Source organism: Cynocephalus volans, chromosome 17, assembly GCF_027409185.1.
Source record: "Cynocephalus volans isolate mCynVol1 chromosome 17, mCynVol1.pri, whole genome shotgun sequence".
NCBI lineage: Eukaryota > Metazoa > Chordata > Mammalia > Dermoptera > Cynocephalidae > Cynocephalus > Cynocephalus volans.
Window position 1 is genome coordinate 20,011,063 of NC_084476.1, and position 24,084 is coordinate 20,035,146.

Consider the following 24,084-nt stretch of genomic DNA (forward strand, 5'->3'; position numbering starts at 1 on the left):
ATAAAACTTCTTAAAGAAAACATAGGGGAAACACTTCAGGAAATAGGACTGGGCACAGACTTCATGAATACGACCCCAAAAGCACGGGCAACCAAAGGAAAAATAAACAAATGGGATTATATCAAACTAAAAAGCTTCTGCACAGCAAAAGAAACAATTAAAAGAGTTAAAAGACAACCAACAGAGTGGGAGAAAATATTTGCAAAATATACATCTGACAAAGGATTAATATCCAGAATATATAAGGAACTCAAACAACTTTACAAGAAGAAAACAAGCAACCCAATTAAAAAATGGGCAAAAGAGCTAAGTAGGCATTTCTCTAAGGAAGATATCCAAATGGCCAACAGACATATGAAAAAATGCTCAACATCACTCAGCATCCGGGAAATGCAAATCAAAACCACATTGAGATACCATCTAACCCCAGTTAGGATGGCTAAAATCCAAAAGACTATGAACGATAAATGCTGGCGAGGCTGCGGAGAAAAAGGAACTCTCATACATTGTTGGTGGGACTGCAAAATGGTGCAGCCTCTATGGAAAATGGTATGGAGGTTCCTTAAACAATTGCAAATAGATCTACCATACGACCCAGCCATCCCACTGTTGGGAATATACCCAGAGGAATGGAAATCATCAAGTCGAAGGTATACCTGTTCCCCAATGTTCATCGCAGCACTCTTTACAATAGCCAAGAGTTGGAACCAGCCCAAATGCCCATCATCAGATGAGTGGATACGGAAAATGTGGTACATCTACACAATGGAATACTACTCAGCTATAAAAACGAATGAAATACTGCCATTTGCAACAACATGGATGGACCTTGAGAGAATTATATTAAGTGAAACAAGTCAGGCACAGAAAGAGAAATACCACATGTTCTCACTTATTGGAGGGAGCTAAAAATTAATATATAAATTCACACACACACATACACACATACACACACAAACCGGGGGGCGGGGAGGAAGAAGATATAACAACCACAATTATTTGAAGTTGATACAACAAACAAACAGAAAGGACATTGTTGGGGGGCAGGGGGGGAGGGAGAAGGGAGGGAGGTTTTGGTGATGGGGAGCATTAATCAGCTACAATGTATATCGACAAAATAAAATTTAAAAAATAAAAATAAATAAAAATAAAAATAAAAAAAAAAAAAAAAAAAAAAGAAAAGCATGAATTGACAATTTTTCAGAATGTCTCATCCAATAGCCACAGTAACTTTCTACTAGTTTTTTCCTGTCTTTTCTCTTCTCTTTTATATATTGAAAGTGAAAGCCTGTTCACTGTTTTACATCTTGCATTTTTACTTAATAGTATCTGTTGAGTATTTGAACATGCTTATAATTCTATCTTATGACTTCCCCATAGTTTATTTATGGATGGACATTTTAATTGCTCCCCCTGTTTTTATTTTACTTTTAAAAAAATTTGCTATTTTGTATTGTTTTTTGCCAGTCTGTATCATATCCTGAGGATGTATTTCCAGCGGTGGAATTACTGGGTCAAATGGTCTGAATATTTTGAAGTTCTTGATACATGTTTAGCCCAACATTCTTTTGTCAGGATGTCTCCTTACACACTTGTTAAATAAGAAAACATGTATTCCTCTATTTGTTCATTTATTAATTCAACAATCTTTAATTAAGTACCTACTGTGGGTCAGGAACTATTTAGGTCACTGAAGATAAAGCAGTGATAAAATATACACATGTATATTTCTATAGAGCTTACTTTCTAGTGCAGAAAGAATATTAAAAATGAACAAGAAAATATAAACATATATGTATGTATACATATATATAATATTGAAGGATGATAATTAAAATGGGGTAGAAATAAAACAAAGAAAGGAATTAGGGCCCTGAGGGAAGGTTTCAATAATGATGTAACATTTGAGGATGGATCTATGGTAGATGAAGAAGTCACCCATTTGATACAAAGTTAACATCAGAAGAGAGGGTGCTGGTTCATCCCAGGGATGCAAGGTTGGTTCAACATATGCAAATCAATAAATGTGATACACCATGTTAATAAAGTCAAACACAAGGACCATATGATCATCTCCATAGATGCTGAAAAAGCATTTGATAAAATTCAGCACTCATTCATGACAAAGACCCTCTATAAGTTAGGTATAGAGGGAAAGTATCTCAACATAATTAAAGCCATATATGACAAACCCACTGCCAATATCATCCTGAATGGGGAAAAGCTGAAAGCTTTTCCTTTAAGAACAGGCACTAGACAAGGATGCCCACTCTCACCACTCCTATTCAACATAGTGTTGGAAGTACTAGCCAGAGCAATCAGGGAAGAGAAGGAAATAAAGGGCATCCAGATTGGAAAAGATGAAGTCAAACTGTCCCTGTTTGCAGATGACATGATCCTATATATCGAACAGCCTAAAACCTCTACAAAAAAACTCTTGGAATTGATAAATGATTTCAGCACAGTAGCAGGATACAAAATCAGCACACAAAAATCAGTAGCATTTCTTTTCTCCAATAGTGAACATGCAGAAGGAGAAATCAAGAAAGCCTGCCCATTTCCAATAGCCACCAAAAAAATAAAATACTTAGGAATTGAGTTAACCAAGGAGGTGAAAAGTCTCTATAATGAGAACTACAAACCACTGCTGAGAGAAATTAGAGAGGATACAAGAAGATGGAAAGATATCCCATGCTCTTGGATTGGAAGAATCAACATAGTGAAAATGTCCATACTACCCAAAGTGATATACAAATTCAGTGCAATCCCCATCAAAATTCCAAAGACATTTTTCTCAGAAATGGAAAGAACTATCCAGACATTTATATGGAATAATAAAAGACCACATGTAGCCAAAGCAATGCTGAGCAAAAACAATAAAGCTGGAGGCATAACACTACCCAACTTTAAGCTATACTACAAAGCTATAATAACCAAAACAGTATGGTACTGGCATAAAAACAGACACACTGATCAATGGAATAGAATAGAGAATCCAGAAATCAACCCACACACTTACTGCCATCTGATCTTTGACAAAGGAACCAAGCCTATTCACTGGGGAAGGGACTGCCTCTTCAGCAAATGGTGCTGGGAGAACTGGATATCCATATGCAGGAGAATGAAACTAGACCCATACCTCTCACCATATACTAAAATCAACTCAAAATGGATTAAAGAATTAAATATACACCCTGAAACAATAAAACCTCTTAAAGCAAACATAGGAGAAACACTTCAGGAAATAGGACTGGACACAGACTTCATGACTACGACCCCAAAAGCACGGGCAACCAAAGGAAAAATAAACAAATGGGATTATATCAAACTAAAAAGCTTCTGCACAGCAAAAGAAACAATTAACAGAGTTAAAAGACAACCAACAGAGTGGGAGAAAATATTTGCAAAATATACATCTGACAAAGGATTATTATCCAGAATATATAAAAACTCAAACAACTTTACAGGAAAAAAACAAGCAACCCAATTACAAAATGGGCAAAAGAGCTAAGTAGGCATTTCTCTAAGGAAGATATACAAATGGCCAACAGACATATGAAAAAATGCTCAACATCACTCAGCATCCAGGAAATGCAAATCAAAACTACACTGAGATACCATCTCATCCCAGTTAGGATGGCTAAAATCCAAAAGACTCTTTACGATAAATGCTGGCGAGGTTGTGGAGAAAAAGGAACTCTCATACATTGTTGGTGGGACTGCAAAATGGTGCAGCCTCTATGGAAAATGGTATGGAGGTTCCTCAAACAGTTGCAGATAGATCTACCATACGACCCAGTTATCCCACTGCTGGGAATATACCCAGAGGAATGGAAACCATCAAGTCGAAGGTCTACCTGTTCCCTAATGTTCATCACAGCACTCTTTACAATAGCCAAGAGTGGGAACCAGCCCAAATGTCCATCATTGGATGAGTGGATACGGAAAATGTGGTACATCTACACAATGGAATACTACTCAGCTATAAAAACGAATGAAATACTGCCATTTGCAACAACATGGATGGACCTTGAGAGAAGTATATTAAGTGAAACGAGTCAGGAACAGAAAGAGAAATACCACATGTTCTCACTTATTGGTGGGAGCTAAAAATTAATATATAAATTCACACACACACACAAAAAAAAAAAACCGGGGGGGTGGGAAGAAGATATAACAACTACGATTCCTTGAAGTTGATACAACAAGCAAACAGAAAGGACATTGTTGTGGGGGGAGGGAGGAGAGGGAGGAGGGAGGGAGGTTTTGGTAAGGGGCAACAATAATCAACCACAATGTATATCGACAAAATAAAATTTTTTAAAAAAACAAATGAAATAAAATTAAATTAAATTAAATTTAAAAGAAATAAGAAAAGAAAAGAAGAGAGGGTGCTGGGGAGACCAGAGAATAGAGATTGTGTTCTGGAATCTCTTGGGTAGAATTCAGTCTCCAGATATGTTTTTTTTTTTTTTCTTTTTTGGTTTTGTTTGTGTACAGGGTATATTTAAAATTTTTTGGATTAAGTTTTCAATATCACAAATCAGGAAACTTCACATCAAAACTGACATTTATTACTCACTTGATTATTGAGGGATTTGGGAACCCTTAGCCCATTCTTATACCTTCCAGCACTTAGCAGGAGGTGAGTGGTGGTGCCTCCTTTGGAAGGACTGCTCTCTCTAATTCATCATGAACAGTGCCTGACCTGCTTCCTTAACCTAAGTCCTCCTTGCCCCGGAGAGATTTTGAACTCAAGTTTTCTCCCAGAGGAAGGAGAAATTGAGACAGCCTTTATGGTCTGACAAGGGGAACAGAGAAGTGCACAGGAGCAATAGATTCACCTTCTATTTTGTGTAGCAAAAGTGGGAAGATTTGGGATCTCTAGGACTTTCTCGAAGATGTGGACCTCCACGCCCCATTGGTATGAGGGGCAGGGAGGCTCATGTTGGTGGCAGGAAAGAGCATCATTATCTCTTCTCTCCAACTCCTTGAGTTTTGTGTTTCCAGCCAGACAGAGGCTGGCAGCAGATCAGAGACGGAGAGACCTTTGAGAACTTCAGCAGCAGAGTAGAAGCTAGTTAAGAAGCAGCTCTTGAACCAGACACATTGTGCAAGTCTCACCTTTCCAACTCATGAAGTGTGAAAACTGGAGCAAGTCACTAACACCTTTGAGACTCAGTCATCTCACCTCTAAAATGGGATGACTTTTTGCAGGGTTCTTGTAAAAAGGGGCTCATGTATGTGAAATAGCACAGGGTATTGACTCAAATAAACAGAAGCTATATAGACATTTTGTCTGAAATATTCATTGTAATGAGCAGGCAGAACTCCAGAGAGGGGATAGATTTATCTGTGGTTGCCCAGCAGGTTAATACTGGGTATATGTGGGGGTGGGGGTGGGGGTGAGAGAGGTGGCTCTAGTGTAGACTTTGTAAATCAGTAGCCAGTGTCATCTCAGCACTTCCACCACACCACTTCTGAAGTGATGCTTTCTTCTACCCACATCCTGGATACGTGCCTTGGTCTTGCACATTGTGGGCAATTACTAAATATGTATAAAATGAATGAATGAATGAGTGACTGGGGGAATGGATGAATGTATTCCTGACTGGGAGACACTGGTTTGCTCCCTAGAAGAGAGTCAGCTGGGCAGCAGCTTTCCGGAGCTAGCTCCGCTGGCCTCATGCCCTGAACACTATCAGAGCCATTGTTTTCTTTCCTTACAACCCAGGACCCTCTTGTTTTTTTGTCTCCTCCCATAAAACATTGCTAGGAGTGGGAGTCTCCTATCTGAGAGGTTAGGATGTCTGGAGGACAGGACTTTCTGCCCCACTGTCTCAGGCAAGGAGCAGGAGAGGACCCTGGCATTGGGAAAGCAGGGTGAGCCTGGAGGGCTAGTTCCAAGACCCCAGGCTCCTGGGGAAAGGGAATCCACTAATATTCACTCAAGCAGATGCAGTGCTGCCCATTGAGCATGGCTAGGGAGGTCACCAACCGGTGTGCAGATAGATAATCCCCACCAGATACTTTGCTCCGATGTGACTCTTCAAATGCAGATTCTCTTACTGCCATAGCCCATGGAATCATTGTTTCTGAGCATTTCCAAGTCAGTCATTTATTGAGTGCCCTTTCTTCTGTGCATTTTACAGTGATGGTACCCTAAGCAAGTTGTTTGTTCTGTGCATGCTTCCCCATCCATGGAATGAATGCTGAAGATAAAAACACCCTTGGAACCTGGCCAGGAGCCATCTGCTTTGGGTGGGCAACATCCCTGGTGGTTTCTGGAGAGTTCTCAGCCACTGCATTTCCTCAGCATCCAGTGATGGCACAGGAGTGGGGAGATGGACATCTTCCTCCCCTAGCTGGCCTGTTCTGTACTGGAGTAAAGACCAGTGATCAGCAAATGGAGAAGACTACCCTGCTGTCCCTCTTCATCTCATTCCTCCCACCTCCACCCCCACCCAATATAGCACACGGCAGCCAGGTGGTATTAATATGCACAGAGTGACTTCTGAAAACTCTGCATGCTGTGGGAAGGGCAATGGTCTGCACCTCTCCTGACCAGGAGATCTGGGTCTGAGTCTAACCTGTCTCCTCATATGCTCACTAATGTTGACATTTTGAGATCTTGGGCTAGTCACTTTATTTCTCTAAGCTAGTAGTTCTCTAAGTAGTTATCACACACACACACACACACACACACACACGCGCGCGCGCGCGTGCACACACACACACACACACACACACACACACACATCTTACCAGGGATATTTGGCAATGTTTGAAGACATGCCTGAGGAGGGGTTGCAGATGCAACTGGCATCTCTAGAGGCTAGGGATGCTGCTGAATATCCTCTGATGCCCAAGACAGCCTGCACAACAAAGAATTACCCGGCACAAAAAATCTATCAGGCTGAGGCTGAGAAATCCTGCTCCAAGCATTAGTTGTCACAGTGATAAAATGGAGACACCGGTTTCACAAGAATGTGGGAGTAAGAAACAGTTATGGAGGTGAGTGCTTGTAAACCGTAAGGCACTACACAAACATAGGATGCAGTGTTATTGTTACAATGTTATTTTGTATCATCAATATCATCATCTTTAAGGATTTGTTTTGAGGGAACTACCTCAGGGCCTTTGCATCACTATTCTGTCTTCCTGAACAGTTTTTTCACCAGGTATCTGCACATTTATTCCCCCAGTCTCTTCAGGTCATTTTCATGTGCCACCTTATCACAAAGGTTATCCCTGGCCAGCCCATATAAAATAAACATTGTCTATAATCACACACACGTACACCGCAGTCTCTTTACCCTACTTTTTTTTTTTTTCTTCATAGTCTCTTTCAGCATTTGACCTATTACACATATTTGTGTATCTACTGTCTGTCTCTCTGTGGAGATTTTGACTGTTTTAATCAATGCTGTATGGTTATTGACAAGAACATTGCCTACACAGATTAGACAACAAATAGATCATTGTTGAGTGAATAGATAAATTGAATGAGTGAAGAGCCAGTGAATGACTGGTCTGGAGTATCTTAATTCAGCTTCTCCAGGTTTCAAAGAAGTGACTATTTAGTTCAGCTGGTGGAGGTTTATTTTTAGTTGCAATAGGAGTAATGTTAGTTAATATGTGTAGACCACGCTGTGTGATCAGCACTTAATAAATATTTACATGTTAAATAATAGAAAGGAAATTGAGGTGGTCAGTCCCTCTAATTGCCTTCTTTTTCACATGAAGAAACTGGAGCAGAGAGAGCTCGGGTAACTAGTCCAGGTTCATGCACCTGGTTGTGTTAGAGCCAGGATTTGTATCTAGGTCTGTGTGACCTTGAGGTACTCACTTTTCACCAGTACTCTGCTGCCTTTGCTGTTGGAGAACACAGGGACCAGCTATGATGAGAAATAGTCCCCAGCTTCACGGACAAAGAACCATTGCCTGGATATAGTAAGAATTGCTGCACTGTTTCTGCTTCCACTTGCTCTGCTAATGCATGAATCTGTGTTCCTCTTTCCCTGCTCATCTTCAGCCTCCATCTGGAAATGACCTCTCTTTACCTCTTAACCTGTGTCTGCCCATGGCTTCTGCTGCTGCACAGCTTCTAGGCCTGGCTCACCTCCTTTCCTCATCAGACATGCTCTGTCTGTCTCTGACTCTCTTCTCATGTCTGCTACTCAAATACCCCATGAGAGAAATTGTCATATCCAATATTGAAGGTCCACACCAGGCCACGTCACCATCCACAAACTGATCTGGGGCTGTCTGCCTGTGCTCAAATGTGGAGCTCTGGTTCCATTAGCTTTGCCAGGATGGTGGAGTCCCAGGGTACCCAGCAGGGCACCCTCTGGATTATGAAGTATCTGCAACTCTTTTTCACTGAAGCAGGCATCTGTGGGTATGGCAGGCCCTCAAAGCTTGTAGCCTGTTCACAATGGTGAGGAGACCATCTGCTCAGAGCAGGGCTGGTGGGCCTTGCTTCAAGAGAACCTGGTTTGTGAAAGCTTAGCTTAGCAAAGAGATAAATCAGAAGGTGACAAATTATTTTCCTAAAAGGTTCTGTATTTTACAAAAGCATTCACTACAGGGTTACATGCACTCTACCAGTGTATGTAAAAAAGAGGGGGATTTAGCCAACTTTTAGCTTACCAAAACGTTTAAAGACACATGAGTCTACAAAACAAAGCAAGACCATAATTTCATGGCTTTCTGGGAAATGGCCAGTAGTGAGATGATGGGTTTAGAATAGGGAACTCGTTGGTATGAATCCTGTCTTCACATGGCACCTTGATCTCAGACAGGCTAAATAACCTCTTTTAGTCTCAGTCCTTGTCTGTGAAACTGGTTTAATAATAGTGTTGGACTCTCCTGGGGTTGCTTTCAGGATAAAACATAATAATGTATGAATAGTCTGGTGCAGAGCCCACCCACCATAAATATTCATAGTCTTGAGAAAATTGTATCCCCTCCTGGGACTCAGTCTTCCCATCTGTATAATGAGCCACTTGGAACTTTGCAGGTCTAAACCTACATTCTTCTGTTTCTGCCCCTTTTTCTGGAGTTCTGGAGTGGTGGATATACCTATGGTATAGGATCAGTGGACACTGAGCCAGAACTCAGTGCCATATGCCCAGCAGGCATGACCAATGGTGTGTGTACAGGAGAGAGAGGTTACTAGAAAAAACAGCAGGAAGAGAGGAAGACTTTCTCTCATGCAATCCCTTATCTACTCATACCTCCTTATACATAAATAATGCAAAGGGGGCAAAGGACATCAGTAACTAGCATTCTGAGCTGGCTAATAAGTGGCAGAGGACATGTGGATAGCCTCCTGGCTCCAGGAATATTCCCGGAAGTGTCCTGAAGAGTTCGGCAGAGAGAGATATCACTTCCTCATGATTTCCCTGGTGAATGAAGCCTTCAGAGACCAGATGCATCCACTTCATTATAATTACGTTAAGTGCTGCCTGATTGGCGCTGTTCATCACCCCAGGAAGCAGCCTCGCCCCGTGGACAGACAGGCGGCCTGCTTTGGCTCTGTGAGGCTCCAGCTGTGTCCTTGGCAAGGACTGCTTGTTGTACCCGTGGCTCTCCTTTGGGAAAGGGAAGGCCTTGGGATGCAGAGGGTAGGACACTGAAGTGGGAGTGAGGGAGCCTGGGCTTTGCCTTCAGCATGCACATGGCCTGAGCTGCCTTCCTCTTTCCTGAGCCTGTTTTGTACATGAGCAGGTGGACCGTGAGATCTCCACACCCTCTTTGTCTCAACTTGTAGGTGTCCCAGAAAGAAAGTGAGGTCAATATTCTAAGAGGAGAAGGTGCTCCTGAGTGTTAGATTGTTTTGGTCCTGAAGACTGGATGTCTCTCTGTAGGACCCTGGAAGAGAAAGCAATTTCTGCACTGTATCCTTACAGCATAAAAAAATGAAATTTTCTCCCACTTATAAAAGAGCCAGAGGGTGGTAGAGAATATTCTGATATCAAGGGCTGCATTTTTAACCCCAATTGTCAATGCATGACAAATCAGGAAAGTCCTCATGGGAGAGGGAGGCTTCAACCAGAGTATTTAAAGCTGGAAAATATCATAAAGGGAAGGTGAAGGGATGGAACTAAGATCTCTCTATAGCATGGTGGTTAGGAGTGTGGGCTCCGGGGCTAGGCTGTTGAAATTCACTGATATTTACTAGCTGTGCATAACTCTGGACACATTAGCAAATATCCCTTTCTCTCACTGTCCTCATCTGTAAAATGGGGAAAATAAGCGAATGCATCCCTGAGTTGCCGTAAGATTGAATGAGTTAATTCATATCACAGTGCTTAGAAGAACGCTTATTACAGAAAAAAGGCTCAATTAATGTTAGTTGTTACAGTGTGCTGCAAATATATCAGGTGCTTTACATACTGCTTCATTGAATTCTCACACCTACTGAGCTGTTTATATATTCATTCATCACCAAATACTCATTAGGACAGAGCAGTGAAAGTGGACGGCAGGACCCCTGCCCTCATAGGTGATACCCTCCACTGGGGAAGTCAGACGTGAGACTTGAGACCTGAACCAACTTATCTCAGGATTACTAATTTAATTAACATAAAGCTGCCAGGAAGGAAGCATACTGAGTGCTCTGGAAGAGGAAAGGGGATACTTGGCCTCAATTTGGCTGTGTAAGAAGGCCTTTCTGAGGAAGGAAGATTTAAGCTGGAGTCAGAAGGAGATGTAGTATCCTGCCAAATGAGCTGCAGATCAGAGGAAGCAACAACCGAGAAGAAAAAGCCTGGCCCGTTTGATGACCCAGAATGCCAATATGACTGGAACACATGGAGGGAGACTGGGCCAGAGTGTTCTAGCAAACACAACTGGGGAAACTGAGGCACAGCAAGCTGAAGTAGCTTTCCAGAGGTTACATTACTGGGATGGAGGGGCTGGAATCTGCCTGACATGTAAACTTCTCTTCCAGCCCCAATAGAGGAAATACCATGGAAGGCGATTCTATTTTCCTGTTACAGGCAGCAGAAGACAGCTGTGTCTGTGTTGAGGGACAGTCTTGACCAAAGCAGTGACTTAGAAGGGGGCAGGCCTTGAGTGCCCAGCTGAGTTTGGACCTTATCTGTTCTAATTCCCCTAGGGTTATTAGGTGGAACTGGATTAATTTCAAAATAACCCGGTCTTTGCTTCAGGGTTTAATATCTCCTGTGTCTTCTGGGTCATCCTTGGTATGAGAATTCTCTGCTCAGATCAGTGGTATATAAAGTGTTTCCAGTTTTTCACTAGGGTGTGTGTATGTGTGTGCGATTTTCTTCTCTGAAGCATGCTGAGTTCACTGAGGGAAATGTACGGAACTTGGGTGAAATCTTATTTATATTTTTGGAAGTCATGCAGTACAAAATCATTTCTCTCTCTTTATAAATATGCATGAGGCTGGCCTGCTTGCTCCTTCTCAGAAAGTGTGGGTAGGGGGGAGACAACCCCATTTGACTGGTGTCATTGCTCTGCCCATGGCTGCTGGCACCCCATTAATCAGGGGATGAACAGCAGCCTCATGAACTGTGAAATTGGCAGGCCTCTGACAGCTATGAGCAGGGACTCCATTTCACAGCTGGAAGGTGGTGGCATGGAGTGGGGAAGGAGGACACCGGGATCAGCGGGCCAGAGCCGTCATGTTCCCCTCTATGCCTTCACAGACCCCAGATGAGTCTTGCTGAAAGGACACCTTTTGATTAAGGTGAGAGGGGGAGAGAGAGAGAACTGGAAAGAGAAGGAACCCACTGAATGATAATGGCCTTCCTAACAAACACTTACTGAGTACCTGCTATTTACTGTGTCAAGCACTGTGCTCTGCACTTGTTATGGATTTCTTTATTTAGTCCTCATGATTATTCGGTGTGGTTTCATCATTAGCCCCATTTTACAGACCAGGAGAAATAGGACTTCAGGTTTATTCAGTAGCCATTTACAAGTGCACACTCCAAGCAGAGAACCGAGTCCCTGTGCCAAGTGCTGGAGTTATGGAGGGGGGGGGGATGAACACCTTAGACAGATTCATGGTTGTGGTGAGAGTGTTGTGTAAACAGGCAATCACGGCATATGACATGTGTTTGAGAGTGTGGTCAGAGTACAGTCCTACCTCTGACATTTACCAGCTTTGTGACCTTGGGCAAGTTATTTGACCTCTCTGGTCAGAATTTCCACATCTCTGGAACAGGTATATGAACATACTCTGCTTACAAATAGTTGTGAAATTGAAGTGATATATTTTGTTAGATGTTTAGAACAGTGCTCTGGGCATAATAAGTAGTCAATAAATTATTGCTATGAGGATGCTGGAATACGGATACGGTATTTTCGGAGCACAAAGGAAATGGCATTTATAAGTGCCGAGGTGTGCTGGTCAGTTAGCTCACTTGGTTAGACCGTGGTGTTGGGAACACTAAGGTCAACGGTTCAGATTCCCATACTAGCCAGCTGCCAATAAATGAATGAATGAATGTGCTGAGGATGTCAGGGAGGACTTGCTTCAGGAGGTGACATAAGAGCTAAATCTTGAAGATAAGAAGTTCATTATTTAACACAGGATTTGGAGGGGGGGGGAGGTGTGTGCAAAGACCCTGAGGCTACAGAGACAAAATGGCACATTCTAGCAACTGCGAGAAGTACAGAGTGGCTGGAACAAGGGAACATGCACAGGAACAGCAGACGAGAGGAAGACAGGGGCCTGAGACTTTATCCAGAAGGTACTGAGGAGCCACTGAAAGATTTTAACTAGGGACTGCCATGCCCATATATCTTTCTTCCCAGTAAGATCATTAATGTGGCAGCATAAGCTTAGGTGAGTATAAGGGCAGGGAGACCAAGATCAGTGGAAGACCACCAGTGTGATCCAAATGAGAGATGAGAAGCTAGCATGCTGCAGGAGATGCCACAGTATTGATCTGGGAATGGCCCTCTCTGTGTTTCATTCAAAGCTCTGCTACAGATCTGCTATTTGAGTTAGGTGCCCTACTCTGGACCTCAGTTTCCCCATCTCTTAAATGGGACCCAGTGATGTCTGGGGGACCATCCAACTTCCACAACCTAAATCCTTTACTAGGAAGGGTAATGAGGAGAGAAATGTCTGAAGTAAGGAGATGGCAAAACAAGGGGGAGGGGGAAGATACATCCTTACACACCAATTTTCAACAGACCTGTGAATGATTGACAGATCTACAGGAATGTGAGAAGGGACACCTGGCGTTGGGGATGTCAACATCAGGTCCTGCCACTGCTGCCTGGCCTGGCAGTCTGCGATTGCAGCAAGCAGGGCAGGGAAGCCCTGATGTCCCCATGTTACACTTTTAGTTATTGCGGGAAAGAGGAGAGATAGACGGCAGAGAAGGAGTGCGAGAGGGGGAAGCATCTGAGAAGAGGAGGGAGAAAGCTTTCCTCTTAGGAGTCAGGAGAATATTGCAGACCCCATCCCTATTATTACAAATGATGGGGTCTCCTATCAGGGTGTCGTCTTGTCTGAAGTAATGCATTTTACTTCTTGGAGACTCTGTTCTACCATGCTGGAGATGGAAATGACAATAAATGGAGTCACTTATCTACTATTATATAGTAGATAATAATATATTATTACTTATATATAATATAATACTAATATATTACTAATTAATATTAATATAATACTAATATATACTATTATATATATAAAATAAATGAAGATGTATATATATGTGTGTATATGTATGTAGAGACATATCGTTGTAAATATTTATGCACACATATGTTTATATAATATATATGTATACATATGTTATACACATATATAGTCTTGCATCTCCAGAAGTAGAAAGCTGTATGAGAGTTGGAATTTTGAGTCTGTTCACAAACTCTTGGAACCCAGCACTTGGAACATTTCCTGGCACATGGTAAGCCTTCGATACTTATTAGTTAAACGCATAAATAAAAAAACTGTTCTAATGGTATGTAATGTAGACTGTACAGGATTATGAACATGTAAGTTATCTCTAGTACTACTCAGAGAGTATTCACCTCATCTACTATGTTTGCAAAGGAACAAAGGAAGAAAGGAGAAGGGAAAAGGGGCTGTGGGAGGGCTGGAGGTAGCTTGGTCTGAGTCCTGAGTCATCAGCCTCCAGCCCTGTGCATGGGCATTTGGCCCAGGGGCTCCTGGCGACAGTGTGTGTGTCTAATAACTTAATGAGGGCCAGAGCCGCTCTGTGCAGCCCAGCTGTGCCCTGCCCTCTCCCCTTGCAGATGCTGTTTGCCAATGCTTGTCCCTTTGCTTCTTCTGCCTGCTCCTTCTCTGTGCCCTTGTTAATAGCCACTCTTGACCTGTCAGCAGAGACCCCGGAACCTCGCCCCCTCTGACTTTGTCCTGTCCAAGGTGTAAGTGTTGTCCCTTCTCTGCCTGCCCCCAAGCAGTTAGTGAGGGGCGTTGGGGAAATTGCTGCTGATTTTTGTCTGTGCTGGTCCCTCCTGTTGGACACACATAAGCCACTATACCCCATGAGACTATCAAGTTTGGGCATGCAGATGTGTCTAAGACAGTGAGAAGTTAAAGCTGGGGCCGGCCCTGTGGCTCACTCGGGAGAGTGCGGTGCTGATAACAACAAGGCCGTGGGTTCGGATCCCACATAGGGATGGCCGGTTAGCTCAATGGTTGAGCGTGGTGCTGACAACACCAAGTCAAGGGTTAAGATCCCCTTACCGGTCACCTTTTTTTTTTTTTTTTTTTTTTTTTTTAAAAGAGAAGTTAAAGCTTAATGGGTACAGAATTTATGTTTAGGATGACAAAAAAGTTTTGGAAAGAGACAGAGGTAGTGGTTACACAGCAATGTGAGTGTAATTAATTCCACACATAATTCTATGTCTTAAAATGCTTAACAGCATTATTCATAATGGCCAAAAAGTAGAAGAAATCCAAATGTTCACCAACTGATGAATGGATAAATAAAATGTCTATATGATGGAGTATTTGACAATAGGAAGGAATATAGTACTGATAGTGTGCAACAATGTGGATGAACCTTGAAAAAAGGCTGAGTGAAAGTTAGCCAGTCACAAAAGACCACATGTTGTATGATCCCATTTATATAAAATGTCAAGAACAGGCAAATCTATATGAACAAAAAGGATTAGGGCTGAGGGAGAACAAAAGGAAACGGGGAATGACTTCTAAAGGGTATGTGGCTTCTTTTTGGGGCAATTAAAATGTTCAAAAGTTGATTGTTGTAAGATTTGCACAACTTTAAACACACTAAAACCCACTGAATTGTACTCTTTAAAAAGAAACAAACAAAAAATAAAAATATAGCTATTGTATCAATTTTTTTAAAATGCTTAAAATGGCAATCATTATGTTATACCACAATTAAAAATGGGAAAAAAATAAATAAATAAAACAGTGTCCAGGAATCATAACCATAAAAACCAACTAACTTCCCTTCCTTTGTCCTTTCCTTCTGTTCTCTGACACCCATTGAGTACCTCTTCATGTTTCAGAGGGTGGACACAAAGCAATGAAATGATCAAAATAGATAAGTCTTTGTCCCCATGGAGCGTGCATTCTCATGGGGAGGATTGGGCACATGCACCGATTCCTAGAAACTGTAGTGCAGAGCAGTGATGAGTGTTGTGATGGGCCATGTGGGAGTAAAGGGTGAGAAGAGATGAGGCACTGACACGTCGCAACAGCAAGGGACACAGTGGGGATGAAGTGGAGGGAGAAGGAGAGAATTGTAGACAATGAGATGGGAGACCTAACATGAGGCCAGATCATGAGGCCTCAGTTGTGATCATGAAGAGCTGGGATTTTGCTGTAGGGGTGACTTGAAGCCATCGTAGGGTACAGAGCAAAGGACTGACAAGTTCAGAGTTATGTTCTGAAAGGGTCCCTCCGGCTGCTAAAGAGGTCATAGGGCAACAGAAGCTGGGAGAACAGCTAGGAGATTGTTACTGTATTAGTCCATTTCTGTTGCTTATAACAAAATACAGGGAACTGGTATTTTATAAAGAAAAGGAAATTTATTGGTTACAGTTTCTGAGGCTGGCAAGTTCAAAGTCCAAGGAACACACCTGGTAAGAGAACCTTGGTGGTGGCGGCAGTCACCCAGCGGTCTCACCTTGCAAGATGGTGGAAGCAGAGAGATATTAACCTCCTCATTCACTCTCCTTTAAAGCCCTCCAAACCACAACCCTGACCACCACTATTAATCCATTCACTACAGCATGGTCCTGCAATCTAATCACCTGTTCAAGGCTCCACCTTTCAATTATCATAATAGGATTTCCCACCCTATTAACAGTCATGGTGGGGGCCAAGTTTCTAACACATAAAAATTGGGGGACACAATTCAAGCTTCAGTGAGTTTTGGTGCACAATTCAATCCACTACAGTTGCCTATAACAATAACAGTGGTCATGACTCTAAACACAACTAGTAGTAATTTTGCACTCTCTCTATGTTAATTCCTTTCACAATCCTTCCAAATTAACAATACCCGGTGGTAAAAACAAAGATTCATGGATCAACAGCTAAGAATATACAATTTGTTCACTCCTCTCTAGAGTAGGATTTTTTTTTTTTTTTTTTTAATGTGGGGCTCATGTTTGAATTTTCTCCTAAAAATATTTGCAAAATGTGGGTTATCTTCAATTGCTTGGGGAGAGGGTTCCCAAGCTTGGCTTTGTCACACAATCTAAGGTCCCAGACATAAGCAAGATTAATGAGCCCTGGTTTAGCTGTTCCAAACATGTAATTGCTGGAAAAGTCAGACCCTCACACAGCGGCACACCTGGTGGACCAGTTCACTCAGAGATCATGAAAGTGCTCGTGTTGCTGGCGTTGTGGTGATGACATTAATCCGGGGTGGCGGAGAGCCTATTCCAAGGTTCTCCACTTAATCGCTGCAGGATTGAGGTTATAGGTTATTTAATTTATTTGTCCCTCAGCTTCCATATAGATGAAATAATTGTAAGTATTAAGTTATAAAGCATAAACTGTTTAGCACAGTGCCTTGGCCCACAGAGGTACTCTTTTTAACAATAGACCTTGATGCAATTCATTATAATTTCTAGAAGTTCTAGTTGAGAACAGTATTAATACCTTATCCAGGGCACCAAATAGGAATATCGTCCTCAGGAGCCAGAATCACAGTTGCTATTTTCTCTGGCCAGAGAGTGATTTTAATTTTATGGATATCTGAGTATTATAACCAGTTTTTCTACTTTGTGCTATCAGCTGGGATGCTCAGAGTCTAATCTGAAGCTACAACTCCACAAAGTGTACTGGACTTTTTAAGTCTTAGTTCTGACTGCTGGTCTTTCCCTTGGCTTCTCTTTATACCCTTGTATCTGTTGTCCTTTCTCTTTAATTACATCCTTTTAAAAAAATCCTCCTAAAATTTAGTCTTACTTTATAAATGACTTCATGAATTTTTGAATTACTTTGACCATACAATAAAGTAAATATAATAATATAATATACACCCATATTCTTAGCTCCCAAAGTAGAACAAATGTATTTTATGGCACACATCAAATACTTTTTACGAATAGAATATTAAATTACACAGCTAATCATCTCCACTGATTCTGTTCCTTGTTATGCTAAAGTTGGTGTTCCATCCTATTTGAATGTTTATACTTTTACTTCATATACAGTATCCATAATACCTAGAATTGTCCTCTGTGCTTTTAAATTTTATATCTTGTCACACTCCCATCAGCAATGTATAGAGCCTTCTACTTTTCCAAATTCTTGACAATGCCTATTATCAGACAATTTATATTTTGCCAGTCTGCAGCATTGAAATTATAACTTCAATGTTGATTTAATTTGAATGTCAGAGATTACTAATGAGGTTAAACATCTTTTCTTATATTAAAATTTCCTCTTTTGTCAATTTCCTGATTATATCTTTTGTATATATTTCTGATTGGTTGTTTTTCTTTGTTTAAAAAAACTGGTAAAACTTCTTTATAAATATTGATAAAAATCTAATTTAAAAAAATAGGCAGTCCTTTTTCATTCAAAATCATCTTGTTCCAATCTATGATTTGTGTTTTAATTTCATTAAGAGAATAATTTCCTAATTTTGCATATTTTTATTTTTATGCTACAATATTTTTTTTCATTTCTCCTTTATGCTTCTTGCAGATTACTGAAGAAGTCTTTCACTATCCTAATTTCTTAAAGATGCTCCTGTATTTTCTTCTAAATTCTTAAGATGGTGCTTGTCACATTTCAGTCTTTAAACATGGAATTTGTTTGAATATGGTGTGAGTCGAGATATAATAATCTCGATTTTTCCACATTGGAAGCTAATTGTTCCAATCGTCTACCTAGAGTCCATTTTTACTCCACTGATTTATGGTACCACTGTCATATGACAAGTCCCTGTGTGTGTGGAGGTTGGTTTCTGAGCTCCCTCTTCCTGTTCACTGGTCTATTTATCGACTCTTGTTCGAGTAACACACTGCTCTTCATTGTTACAGTTTTATAATGTCTTGTTATCAGACAGGGCAGGACCCCTTCACTGTTCTTCTTTTGTTAAGTGTCTTGGCTATTCTTTTCTCTTTATTCTTCCATGTGAATTTTAAGATAAACTCTTATTTTATGAAAAAGTTTGCTATGATTGGGATTTCAATTACATTGTATAAAACCCAGACTTCTCATCCATGAAATTTTGTCTTTCTTTATTTAGTTCTTCTTATATGTCTGTGAATTGAGTTTTTAAATTTTATCTATACACATATCACAGCTCTTTTATTATAGCTAATTCCTAGGAGCATCACCACTTCTGTTACTATTGCAAATTGTATCTTTTCACTTTATTACATTTTGTAATTGTTTTCTTGTGTATAGAAATACTCGTTTTTCATTGATCTTGAATCCAGAAAATATGGTTTATTACTTCACTACTTTTTGCCTGTATATTTTCCTTAATTTTCATGTGAAAAATTATATAGTTTGTCTCTAATAGTTATTTTTCAAGTCTGTATTTTTGTATTTGAGTTCTTTTGTCCTAACGCACTTATAGGTTGAGTCTCCCATTCATTGCTAAATAAAAATGACAGAGCAAGTCAGTTTTTAGGTGTCTTGCTTTAAAAAAAAAAAATCCTAAAACTTTGTCATTATGTATGATGTTTCTGTAGGTTTTTGGTAGATAACCAAATCATAAAGCTCCTTTCTTTCTTTCTTTCTCCCCCCCCCTTTTTTTTTTTTTTTTGCTATAAGAGTTTTTTATTTGTTAGAGATGAATTAAAAGCTGACTTTGAGTTTCTTAGTACCCATTGCAAAGAAATAAAGGCAACCATATGCACAAGTCACAATGTCCTTAAAGTAACTTATAGGACGGATCAAAAAAATGCCTATGGCAGACATAATTAATCAATCAAACATTATTTCCCACTGAGCCCAGATCCACCTTCAGAATCCTTCTTAATACCATATTCCAACCTAGCCACCAATCAAAGTTAGCACATTAGAAGACACCAGTTCATGAGCCTTGGTCTAAATCCAGGGTGGCAAACTAGAACCCAGACAACTGATTTTGTTTTGTTTTCCCTGATTTCTCTTTTATTTCTGAAAGGTTTTTTCCTCATTTTTTAAAAAATTGTAGTAAAACATGTATAACATACGGATTGCTATTTTAAGCATTTTTAAACATGCAATTGCATGGAATTAATTACATTCACAACGCCATGTAACCACTGCCTCTTTCTGTTTCCAAAACTTTTGCATCATCCTAAACATAAACTCTGTACCCATTAAGCAATAATTTCTAATCACACCCCTACCCCGTTTCTAGTAACCTCTAATCTACTTCTGTCTCTGAAAATTTTTTTCTCCTTATTTTTTCTTAATTAGCCCATGAAAATTGTATATATTTATGTATGACGATGTCATATTTGGGTAAGCTTTAGGTAGTAAAGAAATCTCCCTTCTATTTCTAGTGTATTAATAATTTTAAAAATTATGATTGGGGATTAATTTTATTGAATGCTCTCTCTGTATCAAGTGACATGTTGTTTTTCATTTAGCCTGATTGTGTAGTGTATTACTATAATATCTATTCTATTAGTAAACCATTTTCTAACATCTTTATAAAGTTTCAATATCAATATTATTCTAGCTTTATAAAACATAAGGTTTAAACAGCCTTTGCCTTAAATTATGCTATCATGCTGTTATGTATAATTATTTGTGTGTGTAGCTATTGTTATGAAGTGAGAAAATCTCATAAAGTTGCTAAAACTTACACTAAAATCTGTCTGGATGTGATATTTTTGTTTGTCAGTTAAAGGGTAATTTCTGACTTCTGATTCAGTTATTTATGTGGCTGTTTCAGTTGTCTGTTTCTTCTTAAGTCAGTTTTGGCATTGGTTACTTTTCCTAAGAATTGCTGATTTTTGTCTAAGTTGTTGCATTTATGACATAATGTTTCATGTTTTCAATATTTTTAAAAAAATATTTAGCAGATAGCATTGCATATGCATGTGTGGCATGTTGAGCCTATGTATCTATCTCTCCCAAATCCCTGCCATATTTATAATTCTATTCTCATTTTAATTCCAGATATGGGTTTCTTTGAGCCTTATCTCTCTATCTTGTTGGTGTTATATCTATTTTATTAGCATTTTTTAAATTAGCTCATGGTTTCTTGATAATTGTGTATTATTTTTCTATATCGTTAATTTCTAAATTATTTTCTTTCTACACCTTTTATTATTGTCTCCTTTTAATAACTTCTTGAATTAAATGACTAGCTCATTAATTTTCAATCTTTCTTTTTTACTAATATTTGATTTAAATTTTCTTATAAGTACTGCTTTATCTCTAGAGGTCAACTTTTGCTATGTAGTAAGCATACTGTTATTAAATTCTAAACATTTTTCAAATTTCTTTGTTTTTTCTTTGAACAATTAATTGTATCGAGGATTTTTGTTTAAATTTCTAAGCATAATTTTTTAAAGCTTTTTGTTATTGACACTAGTTTTATTGTATTTTGCAGAGAATATGATCCGGATATTATTAAATTATTTATTTGTTATGCTTATTTGTACCCTAGGGCAGCTATGTTTTGTAAATGGCTCTTGTGTGCTTGAGAAACATTCTGTGTTTTCTAATCATTGAACAAAATTTTCATACATAACTATTGGATACTACTTGTTAATTTCATTGACCAAATTTCTATACCTAACTTTTGCCTGCTTGATTTTTTGTGGTTACCGTTATTGTTTCTGAGACAGATGTGCTAAAATCTTCCATTCAAAACCTAGACTGGTTAATTTCATTTATTTCCAGCAGTTTTTGTTTTTTGCTTTGGAGCTGCATTGCTAAGTGAATGAAGTTTTAGATTGCTAGTTTTTTAGGGAATTGGTCTTCTACCATTAAGTAATGAGAATCTTTATTGCTAATAATGATGCTTGCCTTTTTTCAGTTAGTATTTTTCCTGTATATCTTCTTTCATTCCTTCTCTTATCTTACAAATGAAAGAACTAAAACAAGTTGGCTAGGTGGCTCAGAAAAGAAGCAGGGATCAAATCTAGGTTTATCTTACAAAACACAGATAGCTCATACGTGCTTAGTTCAATCTGATTTCACACAATCTGGCTCACAGTCAAATCATCCCGAGTAAGAAACTCTGAAGTGGAGGAAAGATCTTAGGTGGAAAATTTCCCTTTGTCCAGTGTTCATTTCATGCACCTAAAACAGTGCCTGGCACTTAGCACGTGCTACAAAACTGAGTATTCAATGAGTCAATTGTTGAATGAAACCGTCTCAGCAGGTCATTTGGTGACTTTTTCCCATTTGTGAGTAGAGACTTGGGTAGGCTTGTTGCTCACTCAGCCATTCATAAGCTGTGAGACCTCTCACAAAACACGTCCTCCTCTCTGAGCCACAGCTGAGCCACTGCAGGAGGAGAAACTATAGGGATTTTCCTTCCTGCATTACCTTGAGTTTGTGAGGATCATACGAGATAATGCATGTAAAACAACAATACCAGCAAACTTTTGAAGGATAACACATATACAGTTAAGTATATAAATGGCATATGAGTTTCACAGACCTTAACTGTATCCTTGATTTTTTCTTTTTTTTTACTTATGCATATACTCATGTAAACACCATCCAAGCCTAGATATAGACCTGTGTCTTCCAATATGGTGGCCACTAACAACACATGGCTATTTAAATTTAAGTTAATTAAAATTAATTAAAATTAAAAATCTAGTCCCTTAATCTGAAAAGCCACATTTCAAGTACCCAATAGCTATATGTGCCTATTGTATTGTATAGTGCCTATTGTATCCCACAGCACAGAATATGAAAAATGTCATCATCACAAAAAGTTCTACTGGGCAGCCTTATGATATAATATTTCCAGCACCCCTTAGGTTTCCTTTTTGTGACTTCTCAGACAATATCCACCTCTCAAATATAAACAGTATTCTCACTTCTCTTATCATTAGTTGGCACTTTCTAATCTTTATGTATATGAGATCTTACAGCTGTGCTATTTCGTGTCTGGCTTCTTTTCACTTAACGTATCATCTGCGCAATTCATCCACATTGTTGCAGGTACTGATAATTCATTCCATTTTTATTGCTCTATAAATTCCATCATATGAGTTTACCAAAATGTATATATCCATTTTCCCAAACACTAACTTTTATGATAATTCTTCCCAAGTCAGGTACTGGGTTACCATTTATACAAATTAATTCATTTTACCTTAATACCAGTACCTTGAGATAAGTGCTCTTATTATTTCTATCTTATAGATGAAGAAATTCATGCACAGAGAGGTTAAGCAACCTCTTCTAGTCACACAGCTAGGCCAGGAACCCAGACAGACAGGCTTTCTCTGGGCCCTCTGTTCTTTGGACATAATGCTAACCCTTTCACTTGTACTCTGTCAGATGTTGTGTACCTGTGAGAATTTCAGTCCATTGGGCTAAAGAGACTTTTTCTATTCCATGTTTCCTCTTTGTCTATCTTATTTCACTTTGTTTCTAGTTTTATTCCATGTGAATTCTTCCTGCAATGTTGTCAGAGATTATTGCAAAGTCTGTGCTCTTGGATGTTGCTGAGAGCTGTCATCCTTGTAGAACTCAGGACCTCAAGATGGTGCGGTTGGTGGTGATGGTGCGGCCACCAATCCCTTTGAACCCAGCCTGGAACCATACTCTTTCCTCACGTGGAGCCAGGGGCAGAGAATACAGCAGGACTTCTGTTTCTTTGTAAATGTATTTGTGGAATCAAATGTGGACACTGGATACATATCACCTGGCAAGTTATGCATTGCTTATGTTAGTGAGTGGGAAAAGCAGGATTGTTTTGTAAAATCAAATCACTTTGCTTCCTTCCTTATTTCAGAAGGTCAGAGTGGAAGATGGGCTGAAGTCAAGCATAAATCCTGCCTCAGGGCATTTCACCTGCTGTTCTTTCTGTTGGAACTCTCTTCCCTTAGACGCCCACCTGGCTGCTTAGTGACATCCTCCGTTCTCTACACAGATGTTACTTTCTCCGTAAGTCCTTGCAAGCCTTTCCAGTATTAAACAGCACCCACCTCCCCCAGCAATTTCTGTTTCTCCTCCCAGTCTTATCCTTCTCTTTCATGTTTAGCATCATTTGGCATAGTCTATATTTTACTTACTGATGTGTTTATTACTATCTTTCCCCCATTAGAAGGCAAGCTCCATGCAGGTAGAGATTTGTCTTCTTTTTTGAATCACAAGTGCCTACACCAATGTTGTCACATAGCAGATGCTCAATCAATATTAATTAATGAATAAATATATTAATAAATTAATTTTGAAGCAGACTGAGCCTGGGATCATGTGAGAAGGATACACTTGATGAGGGAGAGAGGATGCCAATAATACACAAGAATGTTGTAGTGGGAGGGGCTGGAAGGTGGGCACAATTTAAAATCAAATTAAAACTCTTAAGCAAAGGAAAGAAATATGCGATTTATTTAGCACCAACTGTGTGCCAATCTCCATGTTATTTCTATTAAATATTTACTATTTAATGACTGCTTATAGTACGTGTCACAGATGAGATGACTGGT

The 24,084-nt window shown here is 39.6% G+C and overlaps 1 protein-coding gene and 1 non-coding gene across 4 annotated transcripts in view; both read left to right on the forward strand.

Moving 5' to 3' along the window:
* Window positions 1-24,084, forward strand: part of ASTN2 (astrotactin 2) — a 902,747-nt gene that overhangs the window by 202,011 nt on the left and 676,652 nt on the right. The gene's annotated exons all lie outside the window — the stretch shown is intronic.
* TRNAV-GAC (transfer RNA valine (anticodon GAC)) lies at window positions 14,645-14,716 on the forward strand. The gene has a single exon. It is a non-coding gene; the product is annotated as a tRNA-Val (tRNA).